This window comes from Equus caballus, chromosome X (assembly GCF_041296265.1).
Source record: "Equus caballus isolate H_3958 breed thoroughbred chromosome X, TB-T2T, whole genome shotgun sequence".
Lineage (NCBI taxonomy): Eukaryota > Metazoa > Chordata > Mammalia > Perissodactyla > Equidae > Equus > Equus caballus.
In genome coordinates, this window is record NC_091715.1 from 120,697,476 (window position 1) to 120,721,854 (window position 24,379).

The 24,379-nt window shown below is 38.0% G+C and overlaps 1 protein-coding gene and 1 non-coding gene across 3 annotated transcripts in view; both read right to left on the bottom strand.

The window, feature by feature from the left end:
* The window catches only part of TENM1 (teneurin transmembrane protein 1), a 735,241-nt gene extending 711,533 nt beyond the window's left edge, over positions 1–23,708 (bottom strand). For both annotated transcript variants that reach the window (XM_023633984.2, XM_023633980.2), the window contains exons 1-2: positions 23,118–23,708; positions 9,602–9,668 (exon numbers count right to left, since the gene is read on the bottom strand). The gene's annotated coding sequence lies outside the window, so the exon portion shown is untranslated. The remainder of the gene's footprint in view (positions 1–9,601; positions 9,669–23,117) is intronic.
* Positions 18,497–18,639, bottom strand: MIR2483 (microRNA mir-2483). Its single transcript, NR_128183.1, has one exon. It is a non-coding gene; the product is annotated as a microRNA mir-2483 (primary transcript).
* Positions 23,709–24,379: the final 671 nt, after the last annotated feature.

The window sequence follows — 24,379 nt, forward strand, 5'->3', positions numbered from 1 at the left end:
AGAAATTTGACTTAAATTACATGACATTCTTAAAAGCAATGAGGAAAAAAAAAAGGCTTACACTAGAGTTCAGTAACCTCATTACACTAGGGAGCCCCAACAAGCCTGGAACAGCGTTAACGAAGGTCAATGGCAAAAGTGAGAAATAAATAGTGGACAAGGAACAGGAAAAGATGTACAGAGAAAAAACAAGGGGAAAGAGAAAGAAAGAGTAGAAGAAAGGAAAAGCAGTGCCAGGACAAATGTGCCCTGTTAATATTTGTAAACTGCTTACAACAGTGCCTGACACACAAATGCCATATATATTTGCTAAAGAAAGAATTCTGTACTCATAACGCTGACAAGATGATTTTCCTACCCTTTATGCAGACATTCACATGCTGGAAAGCAGAAGCCTAGAGCAAATGATTTCTCAAGGTCCTCAGCAGCTCAGTTATTTCATAGCTCTATGTTTCCCATCATTTTAAGAGATTTCACTACAGAAAAAACCTGATGGTATTGTCAACGCCATCAGAATTCTGTTTTCTACGTCATCACTTTCCGTTTTACCTAAGGGTACGATAGAACTATGTTTTTAGCAGACAGCACTCATTTGGTAGATTTCTTAAAATTTGTGGGCATTATGTACTTCATTTGGTACTAAACACATTAACAACTAGTATTCTTTTAAACAGCCAGTTCATTTGTAAGGTAGCCCTGTCAGTAAGCTCTACTGTAAATCATTTGGTACACGGAACTCTGTGTTCCCATCAGTAATGAAGTACGCATTTTTATTCAAATGTAGCAGGATGTTCAGCTCCCAGGATAATGATTAAGAGAAGATCTCCTTTTTTATTCTGCAGACAAAGCAGATACTGTACTTACAGTTTAGGCTCTCAGGGACAAAAATCCTAATGGAGGCCAAGATTTCCTCAGACTTTACGGAAATAACCTTTTAAAAAGTTTGCATTCCGTAGTCCCTGTCTATGGCGATTCTGATTTCTTTTTCCTGGGGTCAGAATATTCTTGACAGGCCTCCCACTCCCTCCCTATTCTTTAATAGTACTATGATTTCCTCACTTCTCTTTCTAATGAATATTTCATCTGTCTGAAGGAATAATCACTGTGTGTTTACCAAATGACAAAATGACTTACAAAAATGTACTTAACTGAAAACCAGCCTTTCTCAGAATTACCAAACAGTCTTCTTTGAGCTCCTTCCTCCGTTTCCTCAAACTATTGTCAACAATAAAATGAATTGTAACTTCATGTGCTCTCTTATGAATAAAACTATAAGCTTGGTGTAAATTAGTACTCATGGGTGGCACTCACATCATACAATGTGTGGACATAAGCTTGGATCAGGGCATGCACATAAAGGCAGCTTTCATTTTGTTTTTATACACAGTATACAAAATATTCAAGCATCAATCAGGGTGCTGCTGAACAAAGCAGTGTGTAAAATTAAATAAAATTTAAAAGGACATCGAAAACTTGTATTTTTTATATTCATTTATCATTGAAGGTTTACATAATACACTATCAATTATACCCATCCAATTTAACCAGGTGAGAATTTTGCAAATAAGAGAACAAAATCGACTGATTTTGCACACAGTGATAGTCAGCCATATCACTTAAAGTGCACCTTTTAAAATTAAAGTTAGCACGCAGTAGTACTGGTGAGTCTGGGACAAAATAGGTAGCTGATGTGTTCTTGGAAAATAGCCATTTAAAACCATATAAGATGAATAGTTTCAACTGACATTTGTCAGATATCTAGCAAAAGTAGGACAATATTTAAAGGTCACCAATTCAATGTCTATCCTATAGAAAAGACCCTGACTACTTCAGATAGTGTGCCACATGGCATGGGATTAGATTACTCCTTTGTACTTATTTCAGAATTTGTGTGATTGTTTTTTTAATTTTTCTTTACTTTTTAAAAAAAGAATATAGTACGATTCTCAATATACGTTGGAAGTGTGTTAGGCTGAAGAAATAGTGATTTCAAATTTATTGAGGTGAGATGGAGGGCTGGACTTTGCCTCACCCAAAAGACACTTTCCTGCATTCAGCTGTTGGGTTAGCAACATCATGGGACTGAAATAATACCTCCTAAGGAAGATCTGCTCAGAGAGATTTTCCAGAAACCACAAGAGCCATTTCTATTAACTCTGATCCCATTTCCTAAACATCCAATGTGGGGCTTGTTGGCAAACATGGATGCATTTCAGATTAGGGCTTATCTGTAAACACTTAGCAAAACCCCAAGGCTTTGTCTTCAGTTTTATGATGTTTTTTCTCTGTGTGTGTGTTTTTTAAGGTAGAGGAATAAGCACCAACTGAGCAATGCTTCCATTTTCCTTAATAGATCAGTGCTAAATGCTACAAGAAAATGAACTGGGTCTACAAAGTTAAGGTTCATTATGTGCCTTGTAGATGGATAGCTGTCCTATCCACAAGATACAAGTATGTAATCAGCCACTAAGATGAGTAGACTCCAAAGGAGAGTGATGGCACAGTTAAATGCATCTTTTCAAGGAAGTTTATGGCAGTGAATGGCTATAGACCATCTGACCATATTTCTGCCCCCACATTAAGATTATTCTACAGTTTCATGGTACTATAAAGTGACAAGTGAATTCAGAATTTATATATCTCTATATACCTATATCTGTATCTACACCTATCTATCTATCTATCTATCTATCTATCTATCTATCTATCTATCTACCTGTCTAATCTATAAGGATATATTGCATGCCGGAAAGGTTCGACTTACCTGTACAGCTGCAACCTTGGAACAAAATCGTCTATCCATTTAATCCTCTTGCTTGGTATCCACTTCTACTGCTCCTCTAAAGTCTAATAGGCTCTGTTTTATTCCTCATCTCACCATTACATGTAAGTACTTTATCCTGTTGTAAGATCTTTGCTTTGCCTACTCTCAAACTTGGAGAGACAGCTTGCAGATTTGGTGAAAAATCTGACCATTACTGAAATAGGCCACACACAAAAAAGGAAAAGGAGAAAAGAAAAAAGGGTAACCTACATGATACTCTCTTACTATACCCTACTTAACAGCACGAATAATTCTGCCATACTTAGATTTTTCTTTCGGGTGAAACAGTAATATAGAGAAAGCTAGGTCACAGGAATGTTCAAGGGGAATTTAAAAATGAACATGTTTTGGATTCACTGATCTATACTATAAAAAGGACACTGTCAGTTATGAGCAAATTTAACACTCAGAAACCCTTGAAGGGTGGACTGCAAATATATAGGAAGTCACTAGATGAAAGCTCAATCTAACTATATCTGGACCTATATCTCGACTACTCTGATTTTGCATAAAGAGGAGATGATGACCTAACTGAAGTAAGGAGAAGAACCTTTCTTAAATTAAAAACAAAAAAACAAAAACTAAAGCTTAAATTATTTTGGGGGGATTCTCTCATTTAGATGTTCCATAGGCTCCTCAAACTCAACAGGTATAAAATGGAGCTCAATATCCTACTCACATCCGATCTGTGCTTTCACTTCCTGAAAGTGAATGGTACCAAGATGCATGAATGGGGTCGGGGTGGGAGTGTGGTAGGGGTGAGAGAAACTGGCACAAAAGTACAGGGTCATGATATCCAGAAGAGGGCCCAGGATCTGATTACAAACCATGTTTAAAGATTTTTAGCTGACCTTCCCTTGCCAGGGTCATGAAAATTTTTTTTCAACTCACCTTAAACTTGATCTCAGTAACACTGAATGTTATCACCGTCTACCCAGTCTCCCAGGCGAGAAACCCTTCCCCTGCTCTCCAGATACAATGAGTGACTCTTGCCTGTCAGTTCTACATAGTTAGCATATCTCAAATCTCATGGTTCTCAAAGCGTAGTCTCTGGACCAGGGGCATCACCATCCCCTGGGAATTTGTTAGGAAAGCAAATTCTTGGGTCCCATCCCAGACCAACTGAAACAGAAACTCAAGCATAGTGTCTAGCAATCCACAACTTGACAAGTTCTCCAAGTGATTCCTATACCCATACAAGTTTGAGAGCCACCGATCAAATCTATCCCTTTATTATTATTCCCATTGTCAGTTGCTACCTGGCCCTCATCATCTTTCATCTGGCCTATAGCAGTTATCTCCTCGCTGGTTTCCTGGCCTTCAGTCCTGACTCCTCCAATCCATCCTCCTTACTATCATCAGGGTGAACCCTCTATATCACAAACGTGATCATTAAAATACTTCCTTAGTTTCTCCATGCCTATAGTAGTGGTTCTTAAACTGTTTTCCTAGGTGAATTTGTTTCAAGGGTTGCCCTCAGGGGGTAGTACACCAAACTTCAAATTTCACAAGTAGCATTAGAAAACCACCGGCCTACAAAAAAAAAAAAAAAAAAGAGAGAGAGAGAGATGCTCCTTAGGACACAGAAGCCCTTCTTCATCTGTCTCCAGCCAACCTCTCCAGCCTTATCTCTTCTCGTGCCCACTTTCCACAATCACCCTTTAGCTATATAGAATGATGGAAGTTCCTCTCAGAGATCAGGAAATTTGACGTTTCTATTGCTTAGAACTGCTTCTTTTGCTTTGAACATCTGCCCATGCCTACCATTTTTCATCAAATAATACCAAATTACCATGCCCTACCCCAATTCACACTTACAGAATGGCTCCAGTATTGCTAGCATTACCTTCTCCACGAAGCCTTTTTTCAGATGCCTGCTCCTCATCCCTTTACTAGATTTAATTGCGCCCCCTTTGTGCCCTCACAGTAGCAATAATAGTAGTGGGAGTGATAGTTAATATTTATTGAGCGTGTACTATGTTATATGCCAGACATTGTTCAAAGTGCTTTATATGTCATGTGCATGCCATTTTAAGCCTCACAACTTTATGAGGTCTGAGGTATAATTATTATCCCCATTTTAAAGGTGAGGAGATTGAAGTTTAGAAAGATTATACTTAATCTACTTGCTCAAGTTGTACAGCCAATATGTGACAGAATTGGATCATTTCATCTATTCAAGCCCCAAAGCATATGCACTTAACCTCTACAGCACAGGAACCAGGCTCATAACACACAAGTCAAGTAAGCAAGGAATAAGACAATAAGGGGTGGCAGACACTATGGAACACTGTGGAACTGAACTATAAGCATTAAAAAAAAGGAAGGAGAGAAAAGAGGAGAGAAGAGAAGATAAGAAGAGTCCTGGGTTGCAAACGAAACACATCTGAGGGCTGATCCTGAGCAGTCGGCCACTAGCTTGAGACTCCTGTTTCATACTATACTCATTTCCAAACTTTATGTTTGTTATAAAACCCATGCCAAGGTAATTTATTAGGATAGTAGTGCCTGTATCTTTCTTGCTGCTGTAGGTGCCTCATGAAAGAAGGATAATTTTCCACTTTTCACCTATCCACAAACCTTGCATCCTAGACATCAAGGCAGAGGGATGGGGGTCAAGGGGAAAGGAGGAAGAAGCACAGGTAGTCCATAGAAGGAGAGGGAAAGAGGGCTACATTCTCCCTGAGATTCGGGGTGGGAGCATCAGAGAATCATCAAGTATTTTAGGGATCTCATAAGTGGTTGTATTTCTAAAGGAAGGGCCTAATATGGATATCCAAGAAAAATGGTCACTAGACAGATATTCCTGTGCCACCAAGATCAGCATGAACCATGCTTTCAGCAAACATGACCACTAACAACTAGAGACTTCTCCCCAAGCTTTCTGTACTGGGTAAATCTCAGTGTACTAATTCTCTATTGCCACTATAATAAACTACCACAGACCTGGTGGCATAAAACAACACAGATTTATCTTACTGTTCTGGACGTCAGAAGACTGAAATGGGTCTTGATGGGCTAAAATCGAGGTGCCGGCACAGCTACATTCCTTTCTAGAGGCTCTTGGAGATAATCCTTTTCCTTACCCTCTCCAGCTTCTAGAGGCTGCTCCCATTCTTTGGCTCATGGCCACCATCTTCAAAGCCAGCAGTGTTGGGCTGAGTTCATCTCATACTGCCATCTCTCTGGTTCTCGCTCTTCCACTTTTTTTTTTTTTTAAAGATTGGCACCTGAGCTAACAACTCTTGCCAATCTTCTTTTATTTTTTTCTGCTTTTTCTCCCCAAATCCCCCCCAGTACATAGTTGCACATATTTTTTTTTTTAGTCGTGGGTCCTTCTAGTTGTGGCATGTAGGACGCCGCCTCAGCACGGCCTGACGAGCTGTGCCATGTCCGCGCCCATGATCAAAACCGGTGAAACCCTGGGCTGCAGAAGCAGAGCACGAAAACTTAACGACTTGGCCACGGGGCCGGTCCCCCTCTTCCACTTTTTAAGGACCCTTGTTATTACATTGAGTTCACACAGTTAACCAAGAAATCTCCCTATCTTAAGGTTGGCTGAATAGCAACGTTAAATCTATTTGCAATCTTAATTCCCCATTGCCATGTGATACAATATATTCACAGGTTCCAGGGTTAGAATACGGACATCTTTAGAGGGCCATTCTGCCTACTATGACCAGTGCTTCCTATAAATTTTTTGAGTGAGGGGCTATTTGAGATTATTCATCTCATTGCCCTATTGAATATGTTCTGATATGTGAATCTTTTTTAATTTAGAAAAATAATATGAATGCCATGAGCAAATAAATTCATATACATTCTACACCTACATCACTTGATTATTTTATTTCTCTGTTTATAGGTCAGTTCTCACCTCTCTGCCATGAGCTTGTGATTGGGGACCATGTCCCTTATTGATTTCTGTTTCCCCAGCACTTAGCACCATGCCTGGCACACTAGAGTTGTCACAGTAATAAATAAATGAAAAATGCTTCTTCTGGAAAAAAATCTGTAGAATTGTATTTGTCACTTAGTTCAGAGCTGTACATATCTCAAAAGTTGAATCTAGGGCTAAAAAGGCGGGGGAGCTGAACATATACTTTTTTAAAAGTCCATTTAAAATAGATGTTATTTCTAAAATGGATCATTTGTCAGTGGAATAAGGAGCAAAACAAAGGGAACTGTTCCCCTAAACCACATGAATGTTTACTCACGTTTCATTTCAAATCAATAAGGGGAAAGTCACTTCTAAAATATTATGATTCATGAACTTCATTTACCACTCCCTCTTTTGGTTTTATCAGAATAGCCACCTCTATATACTACTAGAATTGTTGACATTTTATTGCATTACCACTTCTCATTATTATGTATTAAATGGTATTATTTATGGCCACTACTTAATCTGATGTGAGACAGAAAAATTATTGAAGGCTTGGCGTCTCAGGAAGAGGCATTTTATAGGGATGAAGGACTGACTAGGAAGAGTCAATGGTCCTTCAGCTGCCCCCTCAGATCATTAACTCCAAGTGGTTATTTGGTCCCAGGCACTGTCCTGTGCCCAGGTTGTTATTGCTGTGATATGTAGATGAAGGAGAATATATTTTAAATGCTTTAATATAAACTCAATGTTCATGAAAGGTGCCAGATTGAAAGCATTGGAGTCTGAAGTCATCGGGTTATGCACTTGGCTGGTTCCAAGTTATAGAGAGATGCTTGACCTTGAATGACCACCTTGCACGAGGGAGAAACCATACAGTTTTGCTGAACTTCAAGAGACTGACAGAGGAGCAGCACAACAGCATCCCAAAGTTAAGCATTTTTATCAAGGAGGAAAATGAGACTAGTAACTAAACTTCTACTTGAATCTATTTAGTACAATGCTAATACTGGTGCACGTGTAGGGGGAGGGGGGAGGGTAGTGGTGGTAGAATACACAATTACTTCAAGATAAAAAATAAATAAATAACCTATTACCAATGCACTAAACCACTTAAACAGGCAGCAATCTTTTCAACAACTGGTGTGTGTATTCCAACTTAATGGTCAATGTTGACTCCATTTGGCTTACTTGAGAAGAGCACTTAATTTTGTTAAAAATCATAGACTGAGAAGGGAGAAAGTTGGAGCTCTCCAGCATAAAGTTTTTACTACAGATACGAGAAAACCAAGGTTCAGAGTGGAGAAATGACCTGAGGAGTACCATGTCACTAGTATAAGACTGGGAGGACAGCCCAGGTTTTCTGATTGACAGGCAAGGGCTTTTCTACTATACCATGTAGTCTCTCTAAGGGAGGAAAAGTACCTGCTCTCTGAACCTTTTAAATATTTAGTGCCAATTATTTTCATAAGTGTGCATTCTTTTGACCCGTTAGGCATTTTTCCTCCATTCCAATCTATTCAATCACATTAGGTTAGGAAGATGATCACTTTCACATATTTAAACCCTCTCGGGATGAAAAAAGACCTTCAGTTAACTCAACTGGCAGACTCACAATTCCCAAATTAAGAAAATTATTTTCATAAGTGACACAATATACAAAAATCTCAATTTCCCTCCTCAGTAAGTTTCTTTTTTAATCTGTCATTTAATTTTCTGATCTTACTTTCTCTCCTATAGTGATCTGAACTTTTTGGCAATGGTATTCCCTTAACGGCAGCTCTAGAAAAATGGCAAACAGAACTACGTACATAGTTAAAACTGACAACTCTATTTTAAATTCCCATTACAGACTAATCTCAATTAACTAGAACCCAATTTAAAAAACTCTTGAAGTATTTGTACTATTTTTCGAGTGGCAGTGCAAATTCCAAGATTTTAAGGATTTCATTTTTCATGTACTTTAAAGAAAGTATCAAGTGATTCCAAAAGTCACAAAAATCAGATCATCTGCTTGACATTTTTACAAGTTGGAATTCTATTCCTTACTTACTAAGGACTTAACATTGACCAATATTTTTAATGAGAATGAAGACCAATGAGGGAAGTCTTTCAGGTAACCGAAGATTTTGATTAATCTAAAAGTCTCCCCCATCTGGCCAATTTTCCTCACCTATTCCATCTAACAGAGGACTGAATGTAGAAGCAATTACTCTCTCAATATTCACAGTGAATTCTATCTACATTGGCATTCACCAAAAGAAAAGGCACAATAACTTTCACCCAATAGTTGCTCAATAAATATTTATTGAGCATATGGCTCAACAGATGGATAGATGAAAGAAAGGACAGAAGGGTAAATAAATTAACACAATAGTGTGTCAACACAGATATTTTACTTGAGATTTTCTTTAAAAATTAAAACATTCATTTCAGGATGCAAATTTTCATTTTGTCAGTAAAATTATCTGAATGGGAATATTTTCGCCATGTTATGGAAAAATGCTATGTTTATTTGCAGTCAATGAAAACTATTAAGTGTTTGCAAACATTCTCACTGGCCATTGCTGTTCCCTCATACTCTGTAAATATTCCCATTAGTCAAGCAGTCTCTTGGTTTTAGTAGCTGTATGTAGAAAAGGTCACAGAATCATTCAAATATGTAGGCTAGCCCACGTATTTGGTTTTGTGAAGATTCTCTAACAATTAGAGTACAGACACAAGCTTATGTATACAATGGCCAAATAGGTTTCTAAAAGTTTAAAACAATGCATTTCATTTACACAGCACTCAATAAATATAACTGATTATATGAGTGGAACATTCCATTCTTTTCACATTATATAGCAATGTGTTCAATTCTCAAAGTAAATTTCAGTGTAGAATGCACATACCTTGATAGATCCAGAAGTTATGGGAATCAAAAAGGAGACAGCTGAATAAAGGTCACCCTTGTAATTCCTGTAAACAAATTAGGCCAAATTATCCTTCAAACATATATACAAGCAGGTCCAAAGCAGTCCTTATATGAGAAAAAGGAGGAGACGCATATGGAGTGGGAGTGGAAGTGGGTATGGGGGTTGCAAATATAAGACTTCATTTTGCAATTCACAAAGGATAGAGGGGTTAGTTTCTTAAAAGGTCTGCTTGAAACTTCAAACAATTATATTAACTATGATGCTAACGAAGAATTTCTTAATCATAGATGAGTATACCTAGAGGGCTATGGAATTCTCACCCACAAAGACTCTCCCAAATTTGTACTATTCCATTTTCACTCAATATACAACTCATTTTAAGATAAAATGCCCACAATTTCAAGAAGTTTTCACCAATGTAAACTATTTATAGTAATTATAATTTCTTACATTAAGATAGTCCTTTACAGTTTACAGAAAACTTTCATATACATGTTTAATTTAGTCCTCAAAACAACCCTGTTATAAGATTAGGAAACTGAGGCCCAGAGAAGTCAAAAGGCTTTCAAAAAGTCACATATGAGATTAGTGGCAGAGCCAGGACTAGAATCCATGTCCTCTCATTTTTGGTTCAGTCATTTTTCCAATGTCCCACATGACTTCCCTTATTCAACAGTTATAAAATTGACTGTAAAATGTGTTTCCATATGCCTCGCTTGGTACTGAGCAATAGGGCAGGAACCGTGCCAATGTATAATGATCCCCACTAATTTACTGGACTTGAGACACACTTTTCCCTCTGATCAGGATGGTGCCCAATATGAAGTCACATAGATGTTTCACATATGAACTTTAAATAATTCTTCAGCAGTAATGTAAATTTGTCAATAAGTATGGAGGGCAACTTGTCAGTAGGTACCAAAAACCTTAAAAATATGAACTCTGATCCAGTTACTTCACATTTATACCTTTATAAGGCAATTATCAGAGATGTGTGCAAAGAGGTATGTATTATCATTTTTCCATGTTTTTTATAATAATAGACATTGTAAATTGCCTAAATGCCAAATAATTGGAGTTTGGTTAAATAAATCAAGGAACAACCATATGATGGATTACTAAGCAGCCATTAAGTATGATATGGAGATTGTTAGGATGTTGTCATTTCACATAATTTCTACCTAAGGTTTTAATTTGCTGCTTTTAAATTACACTCTGAAAGAGTTGGGGGAAGGGGCAATTATGCAATTTTTCTTTACATTTTTGGTTATTTTTTCACCTCTCTGTGTCTCTGTCTTTGTCTCTCTCTGTCTCTCTTTCTCCATACATATATCTGTGTGTGTGGCTGTGTATGTAGACATATAATATATTTTACTGACATAGAAATATGTTAACAATATATTGATAAGTAAAAAAGCACATTATAAAGTAATTACAATGTAAGTCCAGTTTATAAAAAGATATATATGTATCTAAAATATATATGATTTTCTTCTTCCTGTGTATCTGTATTTTCTAATTTTTCTATAATGAACATATATAACTCATACTATATAAAAAGCTATATGTTTTAAATTCTTCAAAAATTCATCTTAGAAAAGGCAGTGTGGTGAATTAAAGCAAAAGGAAAAGAAAAAGGAAGACTTTAAACTTTAGCATTCCAATATTTCATGACTGGCACTTAATTAACCTTATGGCCCCAATTTATCAATCAAGTAATCCCCAAACCAATTTTTTTTTTATATTTTAGGCAAAATCTCAGTTGTAAGGGCAAACAATTCAAAATTTTTACATAGTAAATCAAGACAGAAGACAATATCTAAATGCCATTTTGAAAAAATGTAGGTCAATAACATCATTGTCACCTTTGACAAAGATCACCAAGGTGACCTTGTAACGATAATAGAGTATTATATTATTACTAATGATCTCCATATCCAATACACTATATATAAATCCTTCATAATAGACTGAAGTGGTGCTCTTGATTAGTTGCAATCTAATTTCCCGATGTGCATTTTTCATCACTGTTAATGTTGCTCAAAAAAGGCATAGTTTTGCTCAAGTGTTCATGTGGTTCCATAATAGTGCTAAGTTAGAATCTCTTAAGGGAAGACATTTCAGAAAGTACTTAGATCTAGACTACAAAAAAATATTTCTGGCTCTTCTTCCACATATACCAGAGCAAGTCTGTAGAAATTGGCTTTATACCCATCAGGCTGATTCTGCAAGGAGGCTAGCAAAAAATGCTTTAAAACCTAAACTGCCGTATATGCAGCATTTTGCCTTGGTGAGATATACAGAGGGCTTTAAAATGATATAGCTCTTCTCTGCTTACTTCTCAATTGCCTTCAAACTGGAGCCTTTAGGAGTCTATCTCCCCATTTATGATAAGAGAAGGCCAGTTCATACATTGATCTATATAAGATACTCCAGGTTACCTGCAATCACTTGCCAGTTCCCAACATGTACCACTTCCCTTAACTTTTATCTCTTTATTCGACTCAAGAATTAATTTCCAAAAATGAGACTGTTAACTGTCTTAATACTGCATGTAGTCTGGCTACTCTCTAATAAAAAAACAAGTTAGAATGTTTGACAGGACCATCTTTGAATGCAACCAAATAACGCATACCAGAAGCAAAAACAGTAGGAGCTACAAATGTTAGAAATGCATCTCACAGAACTGACTATTGGTTTTAGAGAGAGGGTAGAGCCTGCAAGCAGAGTCCAATATCCAAATGTGAACAGCTCATTAAGAGATCATCTAACCTGGACTTAAATTAGTGCCACTGTCTCTTGTTTGGTCCTTATAGAAAATAATATTCTACATCCTTCAGTTCTCAGCTTCTGAAAATGAAATTACATTTGCGATTGGCTATTGCAGATCAAATGCATAAATTGGAAGAGAGCAGAAGGGTCTAAAAGTCTGGTTCAAAAAACACACACATATATATGAACATGCATATATGTGTGTATGGACAGATATCTTTCTTAGATAAGTATAATTTCTATTCGTTTAGGAAGTGAGATGTTTGCACTTGTTTTTCAATAATATCTCAATTATATGCTAATTATAACTATAATACTTATATTAACAATATTTCAGGGGACTTTGGGCTTCATATAGATCACTTTATTTTACTAATGAGTATATCTTTACATACTGCTAAACATGTTTTGAAACCCCTAATGCTATTTTTCTAACAGGACTTTTATTCAAAGACCTTGTAGAAAATAATTGTGTTAATAACAAAGACAGTTTCCCCATTACAATGATCAGTGCTTTCAGACAATTAATGCTGCAACACTCTATATTGTCACTCTCTTCCTCAGGGCCTAGAGAACTTCTAGGTTTACATTATTGGCTGCAGCTGCTTTTTTCTGGCAATATGGGCATTTCTAATGATGAGACCTGCCAAAACTTGTCAATGCTATTTTTCTTCTTTTCCATTAGAGGTGACTGTGGCTGAATAGCCAAGTAATCTATAGTCTAACTTCACCTAATTGTTTTTACTACATGACATGAAGAAATATAGTGAGTAATCACTTCTGTTTTACATGAAGCAAATTGCTAGTGCTTTCCACAGCAATATGAAGAAGGCTTAACTTGCCTAATGTCCCTTGAACATCCTGTCCAAATCCTGACAGAATAAACTCGACCCTCTTTGGCTCTCCAATGAGTGAAGATTGGATTGGGTCAGTGGATCCCAATTATTTTCCCCGTCTGTAGACTTCTATAAAACAAAGCAGCCAGGGAACAGTGGGCCCCAGTTACAATTGGTATATTTCTCTCCCTCCAGCACCATCTCTCAAAGAGAATAGGTTTATCCTCCTTGTTCTTTATTACCTAAACCTCACTTTGAACGTGGCAATGTTCACTTTTTTGCAGTTTTTTCCTCTTTGTTTTGTAAATGTATTTTTTCTGTACTGAAAGTTATACAGACTTATTATAGAAAATCTGGAAAACACAGAATGTATAAAGGAAAAAAATAACCCATAAACTACCTCCCTCAAACAAAGATCATCATTTCTAGCACTTTTGTGCATCTTTTTCCAGGCTTTTTTTTCTTTCTTATATATTGGGTATATATAGTTTTGTATCCTGCTTTATCATGGAATAGTATAACATAAATGTTTTCCTTTTATCATAAAACATTTGTAAACATCATCTTTAATGGCCATAATATATTACTTTGTCTAGATGTACCATGAATCACTTAACAATTCCCTTGTTGAACATTCAAGTTCCTTCATTTCTTGTGCTAATACAAATAATGCTTGGTGAAAATCTTTGCAAATAAAGCTTTTTCTGCACTTCACACTATTTCTTTATAACAAATTCCCAGAAGTAGAATTACTAGGTCAAATGGTATGAACATTTTTAAGGCTTTTGCTGCAAACTGCCAAATCTATACCAACTAAAATTTCATCACGTCCTTATTATTCATTCATTTATTCAATCAATACTTATTAAACACCTACTATGTACCAGGCATTGTGCTAGGGGATATGGATGCAGTAGTGAACAAAACAGATACAAAGCCCATGCCCTCATGGAGCTAATATGCTAGTAGATTTGATAAATTACAAATAAACAAAAATCACAGGTAGTGATGAGTGAATGAGAGGGAAAATGGAAGTGGATCAAGGCACAGAAAATGAAAAATCATGATAAGACTCACTACATAGAATGATCAGAGAAGCCCTCTATGATTGAGGAATATTTGATCAAAGATCTAAACGAAGTGGGAAAGTAAGCCTATAGAAACCTTGGAGAGAATTCATTTCAGGCAGAGGAAATAGTAAGTGCAAAGGCCCTGAGAGACAAAACTACGCAGCATGTTTAAGGAACGAAATGGAGGGCAGTGTGGCTAGAATGTTATGAGCAAGGTTTGGTAGGGAAAATGGTAAGACATAAGGCTCAATAAACAGTAAGGGACCAAATCATGTAGGGCCATGTAGGCCACGGTAAAACTATTTTTGTAATCACAGAGGAACTATGATAATACTGAAGTCTTCAGCAATAAAAAAAAAAAAAAAAAAAAAGGCCAGTCCATGCGATCTGGAGAGTCGTTGCGAAAAATACTTGAGGCTTCAAGACCCACTGTCCCAGAGCTCTGTGTAAACATTGATTCTTTTTCTGCCTTTTCAACAACAAAGCAGTCCCAAGTATTTTGCTAAATGTCTGAGACTAGTGTTGTCTCATTATGTCTATTGCTGTTTTACACATTTTCTTAAACATGTTTTATTCTATGTTTTACAGAAATATATTGTTAAAATTTTCCCTATTCTGTGTTAAATTACCCTTAAAATATTTCCCTTGCACTGAATTCTAATTGTTTACATTAAAATTACCTCACTTTCACAAGTTGTCCAATGTTTCATCAAGGCAATAACTCAAATAGGGAAAAAGAACAAAACAATGAAAAAAATGTAGCACCCTTGTGTTAACACTTCATGGATTTGAAACCAAAAATAAATGGTGTCACACCTAAGTGTTGACATTTTATTAGACTAAACATGAAAGATAAATCACAAATGCACTAACAATGTATGGATACATGCACAGAGTAAATCTGTAATAAGTAGTACCAATCCAAGAAATCAGTATGCTATTTGGGCTCCTGCTCAAGATAACTGACAGATTGTAAGAGCCAAAAACAATATAAGGAATAATATTTCACATTATACTTATAATTCTCTAGGATATGCACAAAGAATTGATCAGATTTAGAAAAAGAATGTAAAGATTAATCTCTCCCAATACTTTAGTGAATGTCTCAGAGCTTCCTTTCTCATAAACCTATATAGTGCCTCAACTCTTGGAAATAGTTGAAAGAAAGAAAAAGAGAAAGGAAGGAAGGAAGCACGCTAGATCTCATTAATGAAATTAATACTACCTTTCCAAAAAGAATTTCTTATTTGACTTGCATAGCAATTCTATCAATGCTTCCCTACATTGCTTAAAGCTCTAAACAAAGAATGAGTCACAACCAGAAAAATATATATTCATTTCAAGCATAGAGTAAGCAGACAGGTGACGTGCTTGTATGTTTCTGTAAATGATGCTTGCAAAATCCATGTCAAAAATGTACATATACCTTTTATTAAATATTCTTTTAGAAAAATATTCCATCCCCACACAGACAAACACAAACATATTTTTGGGCTAGTTAACAGAGCAGGAGATCACACATCAATATCAACTGAAATGCTAGCAATTAAGCAGAACAGCTTTAAAAAAAGAAAATCATTAATGCTAAAGGGGGCAATGAGCAGAGTATAAATTCAAAATGTTGATCAGAAACATTTTGCTGCTAGGAACTAAGTTAGCTAGGAACATTTCAGGTGTAGAAGGCTTCCAGTCACTGTGTGGTTGTAGTGTATTTATACACCTCTATATTTAAACACAGGTGGTAATTAGCAAGATTGAGACACCTTTAATAAGGCATCATCATAGGTGCAAAGGATGTGTAGCATATGATGAGTTCATTATCAATAACTTTCCTGAATTAATCATCTCTTAGGACATTTAATTTTAAATGTACCTGAAAAAACCTGCATTATTGAGATAGAGCATCTGCAGTATCTTTTTCTAATTTCTCTGAACAACTGAAGAGTTTTCTTAAAATGCCTATATACAGCTGGGACACAGGGATGGCAATATCTAATAAACCAATTGTCCATCTAACCTGGCACCTTCTCTTTGACAGGTGTCTAAAGCAGATAGAGGCATTAGAAGTAATATAAACACTTAGAATCCACCAATTATGCAAAAACATGCAACTGGGAAATTTTCTCCTTGACCTCAGCCAGTGATCAGATTTTCCCTGAAGTATGCACTGACAGCAGTGTATTTTTATTTTGGCTGCTTAAAAAACTGTCATTCATATAGGCAGCTAAAAAACACTAAACTGTGATTCCAAACATTAAAATGAAAATGGATTTCCTTTGATATAACCCATAAGGATTCTACTGAAAGTTACAAAGACACACAGACACACACTCACACACACATATCTGCATCACCATTCTGAATATTTACAATATCTTTCATTAAGAGGAAAACAATTGAAAAGTAAATATATAGTAATTTCAAAAGGGAAACTGAGGCTACAGCTCTAGAACATCATTTGGATGAACAGTCAAAATTCACTGACTGGATATTTGGAAACATCCAAATGACTGACTGATTTTTTTTCATTTTACATCCAAATGCCAAGCATCTGATGAAAGGTTAGAAGAAATCAACATGACACGGAAGGTATGACACAGATAGGTACTGCAAAATCTACATGTTCAACAATGATGATTAACTCAGATATTTTGGTATCACACAGATATAGATCAAGTAACAAAAACAAACGAATTGACAAAATACATGCAATTCAATACCCAACAAGTGGATACTGATATCCTCAATATTCCCTAAAATGTAAAAATGAAAACGTTATTTTTCCTAAACATTTAAATCACTACTTCATTCAATCATTATTAATTCTGTCTGGGATATTTATTTTTTTTAATTCTAGTCACTTTAAAAAAGAAAAATACCTTGTGACATATAAATATAAATACAGATTTAGATCTCCATTATTTTTTTCATTACCAGTATCCTTTTTGGGAATCACTCTTTCTTAGCTGTAATATAGAAATTTGTTTCCAGCGATAAATTCACAGCAAAAGAATATTAGTTTATCAGCACGCAGAGCTGATAATATTGCAAAAGGCTTAACACGGATTGCAATTCAGTTCATATTATAGTTTCTGATTCCAAAATTCAATTTTGTAAGTCATAATCAGCCACAAAAGTGTTACAACAGAATATGAGAAACATTAAAAGGCAATTTCCTCATTGTTGACTACTTATCAACTGAAAACTTAGTCAATTTAAAACAATCAGTTTGCTTTACGGTGATGGGTAAAATGAGTGTTTTACAGATTTCAAATATATGCATTCAAATCCATTTGGTCTCTCTAAAAGAAAAGTGGGGCATAGATATTTTAATAAAATTGTTTTTGTATTTGAAAAGGAAAAATAACAAATCCTACAGAAAATTCAAGCATCATTTATATTTAACTTTACTGTGATTGCTAACTAGGCCTCTTCAAAGTCTACAAAATCATAATTTGAAAGAACATATTTTTTCAATGTAATAGCTATTATGAAACTATTTTACAGCTGTGAATGTCCTCATAGAACAAAAATGCTCTGGAGCATACATAAATACCAATAGGAATGCACAAATCAAACCTCTTTCTATGATGATTTTTAAGGAACTGCTTGAGCAGGGACAAAGAGGGTTGCAGTAAGATCTTCAGGAAAATGACAGAGATGGCACTGATTTTTGTTCTGCTTATGCATTTATTGCTTGCAACTTCAATTCCCCAGTCTTTTACAGTTACTTTCAGGGACCAAGAGGCTGGCATGAAATTAAATTAACAAGCAGGTTCCCATCCTGAATTAGTGACTCCCAGCTGTCTGTCCCGTCTAGTTTCCATGGCAGTAGAAGAATCGGTGGAAAATGAGGTGCAGGAAATTGCACGAAGGCAACACATCAAACTCTTTAAGTTGAATCTTTAAACCGATGAATCAGTACCGGGGGCGGAGGGGGGAGGTAGAATTGAAGTTAAACTTTTTAATTTCCTGGCTTTTTGAAAAGGCCAGTGTGTTTCTGTTTTTGTAATTGCTGAGGGATGCAAGCAACATCTCCTTAAACATTTCATAGGAAGCTGGAGATTCAGGATGCCATTTGGTTCATTATGTATTTTCTAGTAACCCAAGAGGGTTTAAGGTACCCTACGTGTATTTCAGAGTGTTTCACTTTATTTTTTCTTTCTTTTTTGACATAGATATTAAAATTCATCAGCCTGTTAAATGACTCCAAAACACCCAGAGACTAAGTAAAAAATTCTCTCAACCAACTAGATGTTTGTTTGCATCACCCCAAACAGCTGGATGGTTGACAGAACTTTTCACTCACATTTTTGGGTGTCATCTAGATACAGCCACAGAGACCTCTCATAAATACCCAGAAAAAAATATTAATCTTGGCACATACCTACCATAAACACAGGTATGGAGGCTCCAAGTAAGAGCATCACAGGGGGTGATCCACTGACATAAAAAGAGATCATTTAACACATTTTCCTGTGTCCATTTTCCAACTAACTTCTCCACTCATACAGTTAGAATAGGGTGGGAATGGAGAACCCAATATTTCAGAATCATTACATCACATTGAAAACATCATCCAAGAGGTAGTGGTTAGTTGGCATATATGCATGTTTCACCATATGCTATTGTTTACCTAAAGTGGAGGCTTGGACAGGAAGTAAAAGTCAGAATTTTTTTTTAAGTTGTAAATTATCCAAGATTTTACTTCCAGGTCTAGAAATGAGTCCTTAAGTTACGTAAGAATTTAACAGGCTTTGTTTATCAGACTCTAAATTATTATTTTTGAAATATTAGAGATCCAAGACCAACTGTAAAAATATTTACTATCTCCAATTAAACCCAGTTTGCTTTGATCATACGGAGAAATGTGAGCAGTGAAATAGATATAAATATTTTTATACAATAATTTTCAGTTAAGGCCATCATATTCCAATTTCCTCAGCCCTATTTTCCATGGGTTCCGGATGCAAGCAATTTCGTTGGTCTTGCTAAATTGCATCATAGTACTTCTAGCAAACTACCAAATCTCTATACATTATATAAATTGTCATAACAGAGTACCACATACTGAAGAGACACCTATGGTTGGACCATCAAGGTCGTTAGAAATCATCAAAAGCTGCATGAAACCTTTTATAGCATGCACCTGCTCAAACTAAGCATGATTCTAGCTGGTTCTATTTGATATTTACTTTCCTCAGTTCTAAAAAATCAATGGAAAACAGAAAGGAATAGAAATAATATATTAAGCCAGGATACAGAATGTTTTACCTTTTAGGGAAAGGAAAAATATCAGTAATCTCCATTCAAAATAGTGATTTAATCTAACACTCAATTTGCAGATGATTTAAAGCAGTTATTGTGTATGGGAACAGTTCTGAAATTTGATTCCTTTTAATTTTTTATAATCAGCAGCTACATTTCCAGCTACGGATATATGCTGTTCATCAGAATGGCTAAATATTATCTCTTACAATATTTTTCATCATTTAATCTGCCTGTAGCTGTGCTAGTAATCCAGTTCAAACCTTTCTTCCAAATGGCAAATGATGGAAAGCTGCTTCTTTTTTAAAAAGTATGCACGGATTACTACTTTTGAGGGTAAACTGACAGGAATTTAAAGAGATATATATAATTTTAATAAAATTATCCTATATGTCTTATATCCAATGCATGGCATTCTCATGAGATTGCTTCTAAGTGTGTGTGTGTGTGTGTGTGTGTGTGTGTGTGTTTGAGAGAGAAAGAGAATGAGAGAGAACAAATATGTGAGTACTATAAGAAAATTTGTACTGGTCTTCTTTTGACCTCAGGTCAGTCACTAAGCAAGTAAATAAATAAATAAATCACTTGTTTGGGAAACCTTAGGGAATTTATTAACCATAATCGATAAAGAGCACTCGACAACTATACTTAAAACTGAAACTGATGGACTTTCCAGAAAAGCAAGCTTCAAGTAAAAATTCATGGATTCTAATTGCCGTCCCTAACATAGAATGGAAAACAAAAATTACGTTAATTAACACCGAACCTTCTTACCACTTCCAAGTTTTTTAGGATGTCACGGAAAATAAATTTCCACTAAGCTTTCTGTTTTCAAAGGCAACATATCAAAAGAATATTTTGCAGTTGGACAATTTAAAGTAATATTCTACAGAATAAACGTAAATGTTGGACTGTTTCGCTTCTTGCAAGAATCTTTGTATTAAAGCCATCAGAAAGGTACAATGACTATAAGGGAAACGACGGTCATGTTAGCGTTATTTACACGTATGACAGCTGAATTGAAACGCTGAGACCTTTAGGGTATTCAGAATTTGAATTAGGCCCTTGAATGAGACAGTGATTACATATAATCTGATTTTACTTTTTAACACACCTGTATGTTTGAATATTTGGAATCTCAATCATCCTTACAGCACAATGATTCTACAAAGCATTGTTTCCGTCAGCCCCACTGTAGATTTTGTCAAATGGCATGACTGTTCTTAATTTATAATTGGGACCTAGAACTAATGGTAAACACTAATTCATTTATTCAAAAAATATTCATTTTCTACTATGTGTCACTGTTCTAGGAACTAGACTCTATTCGTTTTATTACGCAAATATTAACATTTCTTCATAGAGTTGTTTTCCAGAAACACCTGTTTTTCAAAAACATTCTGGGGGACAATCTGAAAAATTTTAAATAACATTTAGAGCATGGATTCATTTTAAAAATTACCTGAACCCCTTTTCAAATGCATCTTGCAACTTTCTTTTATTATCATTAAAAGGTTACAACATTACTTTGGCATAAGTACTTGAAAGCTTTTTTAACTACCCTTTAAAAAAACTTTGCAATAGTAAATTATTTAACACATCACAAAAAAACTCTTATGAACTTGGACAAAAATGGCAAAACTGGGATTCTGCTTTTTCAGTTCTTTAAGGGTAATACGATGCCTTATGAAAATTCATTTTTCCCCATATTGCAGATATGAAGAGCAAGGAGGGTGGTGAGCAAGCAAGCAGATGCTGGGCAATCATGGAGCAGAATGTAGAGCTGTGGATCTCCTTTTAATAAAAAAAAAAAAAAAAAAAAAAAAAAAGCCTTTCCTTCCTAGACCGCACTCTTTCTTGGCAGCACCGGAGTAACCTATGCTCCAAATCAGAAGTCTTGGGACTAAGATGGACCAGGATATTTCAGCCAAAATAAAATAATAGAGCAGACATTTGCAATGTCTTCACCAAAGAGGTTAAGAGTAGCAATTGATTCTCATAGCCTAGTGTACCTGGTTTATTAATTATAATCATAGAACAACAATCTAAAATTCAAGGAAGCTATCTATGACCCTTACTTACCACAAACACGATCAATTAAGTGCTAACCTAACAGTACTTATTAGAGTCCACTGGGGCGTTTCGTTTCCTTTTGGTTTCTAAAACTGAATGGCTACTAATTTCCCTTCTATGGAACCAGCAACTTCTTTTTGTATTTCTTTGGGCCACCTCGAATACACCTCTAGATTAATATCCCAGGAAAAAACGGGAAAGTTCAGGGCGTCTCCTGACCAACTGCTTCATATTGAAGATGTAGAGTTTTTTTTACCCATATCAGCATATCGCCAGTAGCAGTGATGCAGATCTGCTAAACCCGAAGCTGCCGACGGCGAGCACGAGCCGAAAACCAGCCCCCGCCCCCGCCGCTACTCTCCCGGTGGCGAAATAGATGTCGAGACGACATCTACTAGTGGAGTGAGATCGTCTGTCTCCGCAGTTGTAAACAACCGGCTGCACTGGGTTTGCAGAAATGTTTAAATACACTCCTGATTGCAAACACATCCACACACCAAGTCGTGCTAACAGTCTCCCCTTCTCCACCTCTAGGAAAAGCATCCTAAAACTGAATTGGCAATCTGCCAGTTGTGGAGTGGAAGAAAGTGAGGTTACATTTCCACAGGCATGCCTAGAGGGTACTTGGCACTTGGCAGATGTGCTGGCTGTTGCTAGATTCCCGGAACCACGTCTCAGGGTGAAATGCGAAAACACACAAACCCGCGCAGCTGAGCGCATGGTTAAAGCCAACACCGACGGCTCCCAGAACACTGACTGCTGTGTAATGACTGTCTGTTTTGACGAAGATTGGGGTATAGGGAGGATGCATCGGGTGGGGCCCCAGACGGCGTAGGTTAGAAGGAAGTCCTGGAGTTCCCCCAGGAACCTCGGCTCCCCGAGTAAGATTCAAACAGAAATTCAGAAGCAAACAGGTACTCAAGTGCGTCCTAGCCCCTGGGTATCTTCTCTCGAGATGGCAGCAGCGGGACCCGAGTGGCTGAACCTCTAGGTTGGAGGGATTCGGGAGGAGAGGGCCCCTTGTCTCTTCTCCGACTGACCCCTCCGCCCGCGCAGCCTCCAGGTCCACTTGTTAGAGTGCCGGGGCTCTGCGCGAGAGCCGAGGCGTGGGTCCCCCTTTCAGAACCTGAGGAGTTGGTTGCCAAAGTGTCGCCCGAGAAGCTCAGCAAGCCCGAGAAGGGCAGCGCCCCCAGAGCCCGCTGGAAGCTTGAACTACCAACGAGGCCGACCTCCCGTCTCCCCCGGTTGGTCCAGAGCCCCGGGCCAGGCAAAGGCAGAAGGAAGCAGCGGAGGTTCTGCCGCCTCCGGCAGGACTCCCAGAGCGGACACAGCCTGCCGCTCACAGCCCGGAGCCGCCATCCGCCGCCTGCAACCTCCGGGCGAAGTTCGCCCAGAGTCCTTGGGGTGGGAGGTGGGGGTTGGGGGTCCAAGAGCCAAAGGGAAGGAGGTGGGGGCCAGGAGAAACGCACCTACCTAGTCCAGGCTCAAGTTTCGGTGGCGTCCCCAGGTGCGGTCCCCCGCCCCTTCGCCAGGTGCTCAGCCCCGCCGGGCGCTGCCCGTGACCGGGACTTCAGGCGTCTCAGCCGGTTCCTGCGGGAAACGACCGTAAATCCACATTACTGTTCGAGCCGCCGCTCGGGCCCCTGCATCGCTCTCCTCCGGTTGGCGGCGGCGGTGTTCTCAGCCGGCAGCCGCCGGGCGCAGGGACCGAACCTGGCTACTATCGCGCCAGCGGACGATCGCTGCCTGAAGGGTGCTTGTGCCCGGGGCCGTATGTGTGTGCGAGTGTATATACGCGTGTGTATCCGTGAAAGAGAGAGTGTGCGTGTGTGTGCGAGCAGAAGGGGTGAGCTCAGCCCCCGGGGCACTCGGAGGTGAACTCCGGGCTAAGCCGGAGCCCGCCACGCTCCTGGGTGCGGGGCGTCTGCACGGCTAAGGGCTGTGCTGATGTTGCCGTGGCCGCCGCCGCCGCGCTCTAAGGCTGGTTGCGGTGGTGCAAAAAATGTTTCTCCGCTACTCGAGACCAAAAAACCTGCCCTGTCTACTGAGCATGCCCGGTTTGACAGCTCCACAGCCGAGGGTTTTTTTTTTCCCCTTTCTCCAAGACTCCAGGTTTTAGCCGCAGCTGAGACGGGGGGGAGCGAGGAGGAGCAGAACGAGGAGGAGGGCTGAGGGAGCAGGTAGCGGGCAGAGGAAGGGAAGTCGAGATGAGAAAGATCAGGGTGTTAGAGGGTGAAGAGAGGGAAGGAGGAAGCTGGAGATGGGAGCAGTGGAAAAAATAGAGATAAACAAAATTTAGATTTCGTATCACAATGAGTTCCCGGCCGGGGACTCTCAAGATCAGCTTTTATTATTTTTCCCTGAGGGTTAGGTAGGGTGGAGGGTTCAGAGGAGTGTTTGTCATCCCCAAGATCAACCTGGGACAGTGTTTCATAGTCACGACATACACAAACGCGCGTGCACACACCACGCACACATACACACAGAAAGGAGCGCGATCACTGCTACAGTGTGTAAAGCCTCAGGACTTAGAAAGAATACGAAGTCTCTTGCCAATATAACTTGGCAAAAAAGGAAAAAAGCTAGGGAGAGAGAGAAATTGTTTGGGTTCCTTCTTTCCCCCTCTCCCCCACCTTCCAGAAAAGCCAAGCCTGTAAGTGCAGTAAGTGACCCGAAAGCTTTCATGCGTTTGTCTGTATGAGGGCACTCCTGACTGCCTCCCACTGACAGTGTGA